General features: G+C 36.6%; 1 protein-coding gene across 7 annotated transcripts in view; it reads left to right on the forward strand.

Annotated features, from left to right (window-relative positions):
- APBB2 (amyloid beta precursor protein binding family B member 2) overlaps positions 1 to 10,773 on the forward strand; it is a 180,131-nt gene that overhangs the window by 135,574 nt on the left and 33,784 nt on the right. The window lies entirely within an intron of this gene.

Genomic DNA, 10,773 nt, shown 5'->3' on the forward strand with positions numbered 1-10,773 from the left:
AGCACAGCTGGGTGCGGCTCCGTCATTCTTCTCCTCCCCTCTCCATAGAGCAGAACAGTGCTGTATGTACAGCACGCATTCCTGCATCGTGCAGTCGTTGGATCGTGAAAGATCCTTTCCAACGACATTTATTGCAAGTGTGTACATAGCCTTGGCTGTTTTGATGAAAAGAGGTTGATGATATTTATATTTAGAAATGTTTGGTACCTTTGGTCTCTTTATTCCTGAGGAAGCATACTAAGCTCCGCAAAATACATAGAATGTATACATACCATCTTTAAAAGGCTGCTTCTGGAATATATATGTAACAAAATCAAAGACCAAGTGTTTTTTTAGTTTTTTTTTTAATTGTCAATAAATTAATTTTTAGATTTTTATATTATATAATTTGTTGATTGGATCATTGTGGATTGTGCCTCTAAAATCCTCTAAAATGTTTTGTTTCTAACCATTGTAAGTTTGGACACATTTTGGTATTCTAGTTATGCACTCAATGTGAATTTTAGAAACTGTCAATTTGCAGGAACATTTCTTTTATTAATCATACTTTGAAACCAGAAAATTGCTGTGTAGTGTCTGGAAGCAAGGTAACCTAGCTCTTGAGAACAATTATTTAGCAAATAAACAATACACTGAAAGACCGTCTACCTCATACTAATGTGACAAAATAATTTGATCATTTTGATGAAGATTTGTGTATTGACAAAGTAGAAAGTTATGAACATGTAGTGATATTCAATATGGCCTTTCAATGGTTTATTTTACAATGCATTTCATCCATCAAAATATGTATTCAATATATATTCAAATATCTGTGATCAGTAATCATTATTTATTAAAAAACTCCATCTGTTTGCCAACTAATTTTAGTGAAACATAAATAATTCTCCACCATGGTACCGAAATGTTGAGTCTACCAATAAATATCACCATGTTTTTTCACCAATAATATATAGATGCAGTCATGTCAATCTACAATATAATACATTCTATTATTAGTATAAAATGGCAGAGAGTGGTTCTCGAAGTAGTTCATTTAGTGACATAAGTTTTATGTTAATTCATTCACCTAGGAACACTGTTCCCTCATAAAACTATTTGTTTCTGTATCTCCCTGCATGACCCTCATCAGTAAAAGTGTAATAGTTATCTATGCAAGCAGATACAATAAAGTAAAACATCTGAACTGTCTAGCACTGTCAATAAAAAAGGTTAGAAGGCTAAGATTGTACCTTGGCTATTGCACTGAATTCTAAAAAGTATACAAAAAATGATAACCCCCCTTACAGAATTGAAACTATTGATTGCTAAAGAAGAGTCGATATAGTAACCAAAGACGGTCTCTGTAATTTTGCAATTGAACTGACTCTTAATTACCAGTCAAGGTGACCTGCAATAGAGACAGTCTATCAGTATTGAAATTCCTTTAACTTACCTTCTCTATGGCAGATAAAAATAAATTAAATGTTGGTTTCAAAACTGGTATGCCTTCCTAAATCTTAATGTACAAATAAGGAAAATTGGCAGACAGAAAAAATCAGTTGTGCTGGGGTTAAAATTTGACTGGTCCATTGTGGCTCTATTATTTGCTATAAAAGGGAAGAATCTAGCTGTATATAACCAGATTATTCAATACAAGTTTTCATTTTTTTCATTAAATGCCAGACTCTTTACCAGGTTATGGCGATTTTTGGTTCCATCACAAATGTGCCTATTTAATGTACAGCGCTGCATAATATGTTGGCACTATATAAATCCTGTTTATTAATAATAATAATAATAATAATAATAATAAAAATTAAATGTTTTGTCATTGCCTTGTCAGGAAAATCTGGAAAAGAATTATTTGTATAGTCTACTGCAGCCATTCACCTTTTCCTTTCATCTTCCAACCTGTCCTATAAACCAAAGGTCCCCAACCCCCTTCTCTGGCCTCTGGTGCTCCAACCAGTTTGGGAGGGGGGCGCACTGGCCGGAGCCGCGGACTATGCAGGCTCAGGCAGGTGGGCGAGTTGTGTCTCAGTCTCTGTGACCTGCGATGAGAGAGTGGGTGAGTTCCGGCATCATGACGTCACTCTGGAGGGAAGTTTCTTCCCCTTTGAGTGACACACGGCTCCCTGGGCATTGCGTGGTCCCGAGTCCGTGCATTTAGTGGTCCATGACCTGCAAAAGGTTGGGGACCACTGCTATAATCAGCTGCCCTCAGAAAAAGGAATGGAGGAGGAACATTATTCATCCCCATAATTACATTGCACCTTGGCTGCTGAAATACATGTAAAATAGATGGTAAGCTTTTGGTACATTTGTGAAATATTTCTTGCAGTAGCACCATTATAAAAAAAATATTGGTTATGGTGGCCAAAAGCAGTCCTAGCATACTGCAGCGTAGCTCAGTTATGAAAGCCCTTGGCTTCCATAGTGCTAGGAGTGTAGAGATAATGAATGTCAAGAAAGGAAATGCTATGCAGTTTGATTGTAGGGGTAGAGATGGCAAGGATGGAAAATCCTCCCTAAAAATAAAGTCCTTATCAAAAATATAATAATCCATTTGTAGACTACTAATCTCTCCTTCCTATTTTTGTATACCTCTCAAATATATTTTATTTTTTTCTTACATTTATCTCCTTTGCTATAATTGTATTACATGAACCACAAACAAGGACATATTAGTTTTTCAAACACACCGTGATAATATGAAACTATTCCAACTTTTGCTATCAGTTTATGAGTACCTGCTAATGATATATAAATGAATGGGGATCCAGCATTTTATGCAGGGTAATAAAGTTACCAGTAATTCTATCAGCTCTCATTAACTGCATTGTTTTATGAATCCCAAGAGAATCAGAACTAAAGGGCTTTGGAGCACACAACAGTAAATTGTTATGTAGGTTATCTGAAGCTTGAGGACAGCTCTTAGGGATCCCTTAAAGCTACACTGAAGTCAAGACTGAAAATTGAAGAAAATCTCGTGGCAATTTTTTTAAAGTGTTCAATAGTTTGTGGAAGGGTTCAAATTATTGTCAGTTTTTTTTCTGTCTGTGAATTCATTGAGGAGATTGTGACTCACTTCTTTTCTCTGTGATGCCAATATAACAAATGGGGGCACAGACAGCAATAAAAACATTGTTCTAACCGTTGTTACTCACCGCTGAAAATGCGTTTTTGTTTGTGTTTTATAGATTTCTTTTGCGTTCAGTTAATATGGGAAACAGTGGAATTTTCCCTCAGTAGGGACACAATAAATTCTACTGTAGCTCTTTTTTTTCTGCTCTTTAATGATAATTGTTAGAAAAAATGTTAAATGTGGTAGAAGTCACTTAAGAAGATCTGTAGAGGAGCTGTAATATCTTTGTAATGTGTCTTTAGTCTGTGATCCCCTACACCATGTTCCTAATCTCTTCTACACACGTCTAAGCATATTTACAGTATTTGATCATCTCCTGTACCATGAGATTCTGTGCGTTCACTTGCACTGATTTCCATATATTTATTGTTTTTCCTTGTGCACACAGGCACACTTGGCTGCCTGTGTTACCATTGCTTCCTGTTTTTGTCTACCAGTAAGGTAACAAACCTGTTACCTTACATTAAATAGGTGGTCACCAACCTTTCCAACCTCATGGACCAATAAATTCACCGAACTTGGACCGCACATGCACGGGGAACTGTGTTTCACTCAAAGAGGAAAAAACTTCCCCCAGAGTGACGTCATGATGCCAGAACCCACCCGCTCTCCGATCGCAGACTCAGACCTTGCTAATTTCAGGGGGAGGTCAGTAGTCCAAGTTTGTGGCTGCAACAAAAGTTCTGTCCACAGTCCTGTGCTACTGTCCCCCCAGGATATTTAGCAAGCAGGTCTGAGATTGCGATGGGAGAGTGGGAAGGTTGTGTCCATATGGGGATGGAGCCACGGACCACCTGTTGGCCACCGCTGGATTAATAAACAAAAGTGGCTTGGAATGTTATTTCCTAATGAAGGGAGTTCTGTTTGGCTTCAAAATGTTGCTTTTATTACAGACTAAAACCTAGACCTACCTGCATATTTTGAGTATCTTAGTCACACTACGGAATGTCCTATTAATTATTTGTCAAGCGTAATGATCAATGACAAAGCAGATGAAACATATGGCTCCTTACTGTGTAGGCTACACAAGTAGCACATAGTAGAGATTATTCTCATATGATTGCAAAATGTTCTTATTAGGGAGTGATTGATAACTTCTACATGCTATGCTGTAGCTTACACCATAGGGAGCTGTTTGTTCCATCTGTTTAGATATCCTTACTAAATATTCACTAGCAATTTTATTAACATAATTGACTTGCTGAAAATCACTCATGTAAGTAACTCGCCTTCATGATGTGACAATGAGATGTGAGAATTTGCTAAACTATTCTCATCTTAAAAGTGCAGCACATAAGGTGCATTTATTGTGAGTACTGACACATGCCTCTGTTTTATAAATGTTTTGTCTTTTTGTAGGACACATTTTTATCCTTTATGTTGGGTTAACATCTGTGGAAAGCACTACCACACATATTACTGCATCACAGAGTAACCTTGTATCAACTCACCTAGCTGGCTGACCCGCAGTACATTCTGTGTGTTACTTCGCAAATGTAAACCTAAAAATGGCACTGTCATGTACTCACTTATTCCTAGGTAAGCAGCTAATTTAAAAGAATGGGTTGCCTAACCTTTTAGAACTTCTAAATGGTTCATGAATGGTAGAATGGTTCATGTTCACATCTGTGCAACAATATTGGGTAATAAAAAATCCAAGACGGTGTGCACCGAGAGGTGAGATTCCATCCTAAATAAAAGCTGCATATTTAAAAATACTGAAAAAATACTTTTAAAATTTTAACTCCATATGAAAAGTTATCTGTGATTTTAGTGATTGGATTCACAAATATTTTAGTTTTGTGCCTTATACCTCTACAGAAATTCTTGGGAGGTAACAAGATGTAACTTGCTTGTATCTTTTGGAACAATTTATCCTATGTACTCTACACTGGCTTGCAGTGACTATTTTATATTTTAAGAAAGACTTTTGAGTGCAAAGGTTGTAATTCTCTATAGGTTGCTTCTTGATAATTACATTGGGTGAGTCGATTCCAGTGACAACAATTAGCAATCATTAACATGGCTTGTTGAAATGTCTTATGGATCCTGTCTGGCTCCCCATGCTCTGTGTACAATATAACCCGTACAAGTGAATTTGTGTTAGAAATGCATTAACCTTCAGAGAAGCACGATGGAAGGAGGGCTGAGAGTATTTTTGCTGTGGGGGGCGGGACTCTCAGCAGTGGCTTCTCACAATTCTTGACGAAGGACTAGGGATGCTGCATGGGTACCTTCTGATTTCTCCGCTTTCTCCCTGCCTTCTACATGACCTGCTGCTGTTTCTAATCACAGGTTTGTTATTAGATGACTAATACCTTCATTTTCTGCTTCACAAAGAGCATTCGTTCTTCATTATCTCCACTGCATGTGTCCAGGAGTGCTTCGCCAGTGCTGAAAATTGCAGAAAGACTCATTTGTTGGGGTTTTAACAGGGCAGTCTTTGATAAGTCTTTGATAAATTCATTGTGTGTAACCTTGGTGATACCGGCTTGATGTTAACTGGAACAATGGCACTTTGGGACATAATGGTTGAAGGCAGGTAGTAGAACTCGCACAATGAGTGCAGCAGAGCTACTTATATTCCTGTGGTTTTCATTTAACAATGCAAACAGCTCGGTCCAAAGCACAGCAACCCTTAGCAATTGCTCATCGCAAACTGGTGTCGCCACACTGAAGTGACCAAAGGTGAAATGTTATCATTGTTAACAAGCATCGCTGCTTGTCTTTTCTAATAAATGTGCCGGTGTGGCCTACCGTATGGGCAAAAAGTGTCTAAATCTGCACCTGGTTTTCTGCATTACATTTTAGATTTTAGTGCTATGCATTAGTCTTTTCTAAAATTATATATTATTTTCATAATGATGCTTTACATTCTTATATTTTATATTAACCTTAAAAGCAAAGTGTGTTGTGATTCTAGTCGAGAGCTGCTTACACATTATTATTATTATATTATATTATTATAGGATATATATAGTGACAAGATATTACACAGAGCTGTATACTAATTAGGGGTTGCAAATGACAGACAGATACAGACAGTGACACAGGAGAAGGAAAGGACGCTGCCCAGAAGAGCTTACAATCTTAGTGATAAATATTATTTACCATTTAGATTGGATCTAAGGTTAAACCAAACCATAGGTGGGTAAAATCTTTGACAGTCAGAGGGCAGGGTCATCATTGTGTTGTAGAATGTACGGTATTTTGCAAATTGTTTATTTTCAGATGGAACTGCTGTAGTATACCACAAAAAAAAATACTAATAAACACAAAATTAATTTTCATAGCAAGATTTAAAAGAAAAAATATTGCTATGCAAGCCAAAATCAAGTAAGATCAATAATTCTGATTACAAGGCATTCATAAGAAATGGATTTTTTGTGAACTCATGTAAAAACAAGAATGTAAAGGTGCTTATTGTGATGCCAAACACACTACACTACTACGGCTAATCTGTGCACAGTTATTGGAATATTAATTTTCTGCAAAGTGAAATCACTGAGGTGTAGTCATTATAGATTACCGAGCATGCTGAAAAGTTTATTCCATAGTTTGTCCTTCTTGTACAAGTCTACATATCCTAATCGATGGTCGAATAAGATGCATTGCTACCAATTGGCCTCTATATGACTGACTTTAGATGATTTTGGAACAGAACCCTTTCTAATAATCTAGCCTTTTCATCATAACCGATTTTTAGATTTTAGTCTGATGTGTATGAACCTTTTCCTATTCCTCCTAAACTAGGACACATCAAACCCCATGTAATAGGCTGTACAACACTTTCCGCAGGCCCTTTGTCATGGGAAATTTCTGATTTCCTAGAGAAGGATGTTGTTGCTAAGCACTTGCTTTAAAATGAAGCCAAGGCTTTGTGCCGAATGAAAGCATTACTTTGGAAACCTGACGTGAAGAGCCAAATATTTCACTGAATGAATCAAGCAGTTCTCACCATCAGATAAAGAGGATTTCGGTTTCCTTAGGACCTAGATCTGCACAGCTCAGAATATTAGTTGTATTCATTTTACAGATCCTCGCAGAACTGCAATATGGGAAATTTACTATGTACAGAATTGCTTACTGACGATCAAGGATGGACAGCTTGCTTCTGCCCAGCTGTTAAGGAGTGACTCCTCCCAGGCTTCAAATGTCTTGATGTAGTGTATAGCGATCTGTGCTAATATGATTTATTGCTACATCACATTTAAAGGCTATCTAATGGTGCCATAGTGTGTACTATGTACACACTACAATGGCATAGGACTAGAAAAAAAATTAAAGTTTAGAACATACATTTTTAAAATGTTTGAGTAAAGTGAATGTCTTTCTGACTCATTTTGTGTTCATCTCTTTAGTACATATCTAATGTTTTAATGTAATTTCCGTATTATAGGGGGTTCAGTCCATAGTCATGTCACTAGCTGTCTCTCAAAGGGGCTCACAATTTAATGTCCCTATTTCAGCAGTCATATTTAAATACCCCAGTCAAAGGTCAATTTGGGGGGTAGCCAATTAACCTAACTTCATGTTTTTGGGATGTGGGAGGAAACTGGAGTACCTGAAGAAACACAGACACAGTGAGAACCTGCAAACTCCATGCAGATAGCGTCTTGGCCTAGATTTAAATCTGGGACCTAGCGTTGCAAAGGCCAGAGTGCTAACCTCTGACATTTGCCTTACCTAGTTCCACCTTTCGACTTTAAACAATTTTCTCATTACATTTTCAAATAAAACATTTCTGTTTTAATTTGTTACCTTATTTTAGTTCAAGAAATCTCTCTGCTGGGTCACTGTGCCTTCGTACGCAATTCAGGAAGTTTATTGAAGGCTGATTGAAGGGCCAAAAGGGTGCTGTATATAGCCTTCTGAAAATATCCCAGCACCTTGTTGCAGTACTCCTTTAGTAAGTATTTGGTGTTTAATGCAAGTTTTCAAATGCCTTGATAGATGGATGCCAGAATTTCCAGAATATTGGGTTACTCAAAATATGTTTAAAAAAAAAAAAAAGCACACGTGACAGTGTGTATGGTTTCTTTTCTTCAGGAAGTTTATGTGTTTGAAGAAAAGATGGAAGCGAGTACAGCTGTTCACTGCTGTCATGGGTAGTGGTAACACAAGGTAATCAATCAACAACATAATCAATCCACATTAAAATATATGACCCAGCCTATTCAGTATTAATAATATTGTTATTAATAAACAGTATTTATATAGCTCCAACATTATGCAGTGCTGTACATTAAATAGGGGTTGCAGTATTGGCAGTAGAGCTAGTCATACACTAGCCAATTTAAATTAATAATACATATACTCAAAATATGGAAATTCGCAATTATGTGTTAAGATTTCACCCCTGACAATCGCCAGTCAGATCAGCTAAGCAAAGTATACCATAACAATGGCTCAGAGCCTATGATTTCACCAGTAATTAATTAAAACTGGCTGTGAGTGTTTATATTGATTTCTAAACAGTAATGAATGTTGGATGGGTGGGTTCTACAACTGACCTGAATCCAAACAGCCTTATTAGTTCCGATCAGTAATCAGATTTCTCCTAAAATCTTACTGATTTAAAATGATGTAGAGCACTAATCCAAGTAAAAGACTGATATCAGAGAAATACTGACCCATTAGCCAGTTGTGCAGAAATGGACTACTAAATGGCCAGCTTAGGTAATACAAAGGATGAGTTGTTGTGAATTCCTTCATTGCTCAGGGTTGATTGACGCAAAGCATCCCATATGAAAACACAGGAGACTTTTGGCACATACATAGTTTTCAAATTAAAGGTCAGCTTTCCAACATGTTAACTTGTAATCAATATATTTACTGATGTTCAATGATCTCTAGAGGATTACCGAACATGTGTGTCCTGATTCCACTATCTAGACCAGTGTTTTTCAACCAGAGTTCCACGGAATACTAGGCTTCCTTCTGAGGTTGCTAGGGGACAAATTTGTACCTCTCAGGTCAGTTTACCTGACACCAATGACCTTTTTGTCTATCTAAATGGTTGAAATTCTTCCCACTGACCACCACACTAATCTACTGTGAAATATAGATATAGTAATTATAGCATGGGTTCCCTAAGGCATGGACACTATTTCATTCTAAGGGTTCCCCCAAGTTGAAAAGGTCAAGAAGGATTGATCTAGATTTTTAGTGAGACCCTGTTTAGAATGCTTTGCCCATTTCCGACCTCACTTAATATATTATGATAGAATCTCCAATCTGTATGTGGTCACTGATCATTAGATCCATTGGATGGACACAAGTCACTTTTACAGGAATATTTTTCTGCATTGGTTAGGATATTTGATTTTTGTCCATAGCTGGAAACTTTGACATATACGGCCACTCTTTCTAAAAGATCGGCCCTTGGGGGCAGAGTGGACTCGTCCTTGCTTGTGCCTCTTGGTCTCCAATGCCATTATTGTTGAGGGGATTACAAACTCATGAGGTGGATTACTTCTTGTAACTCTTCAAAAAACTATTTTTCTTCCCGAAGAAGTGGACTGGATCCACAAAACGCATCGAGGGAAGAATGAAACAGTCACGAAATGGCAAAACTTGCTTAGATTTTAAATGTTTTTAAATGAAAGTTGGAAGTTAGGAAGTCATTACTCTCAGGATACAGTTTATTTTTTGTTTTAACTCAAAGCTCTAGTGTATTGATTTTATGAACTCATTCTGAAGGAACAAGACCTCAAAGTAATGACTTCCTAACAATTATTAGGTTATAACCACAGAATATAACTGAATGACGGAACAACCCCCATATAATGTATCTAATAGATGCAATCCATCAGCACCACAATATCTTTACAGCTATACAAAATTCCCAAGTAGATAAAACATAAAAGTGATTAAGTACTTCAATATAACCATAATGCTGTGAGATGCTGGATTGTTTTGTATTCAATTGACATTTGCATGTAACCATGTGTTTGTTTTATGTCTGTGATGCAGAATGGCTTACAATATTACTCACTCTGGATAATTATTAAATGAACAAGCTATCTGATTTATTTAATTACCATTATAAAAAGTAGTAAACATTACTGTGTTAATTCTCATCACAATGTTGTAACAAGGTGTTTTATACTTGTTAATGCTGATAATCAATCTGTCTGTCCATGATTAAAACTCCATAAATGGACAATGTCCCTCTTAAGAAACAAACACGATGGAGACGCAAAGCTGCTTTTTTTATAGCTTTTATTAAACAGTGTTGTAAGATCTGCAAAGACAAAGTCAAGCCCTAGTTTTTCAAGAAAATGGATGATTTTTAAATAAAGGTTGGGCAAGCAGTCTGTAAGAACTTGTTAAGGTCAGAAGGGCCATGATTTATGAGAATATCACTGGTCTGTTGAGTTTAATTGTGCCTTGTTTTAAATACTGTGCCAATTTTCCTGACAAATGTTAAAGGGATCTCACAAGTTAAGTAATAGCTCTGATACATTGTTTATATATTTGGTTGTTATGTGTTGTAATTCTTTCCTTCTCTATTTTTGTTGTCACCCAAATTTGTAAAGGCTGCAATGGGAATCGAATATGCTATTAGGTTTGAGTTTGTTAGATATGATGTGACTGATGGTCGATTATTCATAATTCTATTTGGTGTAAGAATTGTCTGTATA

This window comes from Pyxicephalus adspersus, chromosome 3, assembly GCF_032062135.1.
Source record: "Pyxicephalus adspersus chromosome 3, UCB_Pads_2.0, whole genome shotgun sequence".
Classification (NCBI taxonomy): domain Eukaryota; kingdom Metazoa; phylum Chordata; class Amphibia; order Anura; family Pyxicephalidae; genus Pyxicephalus; species Pyxicephalus adspersus.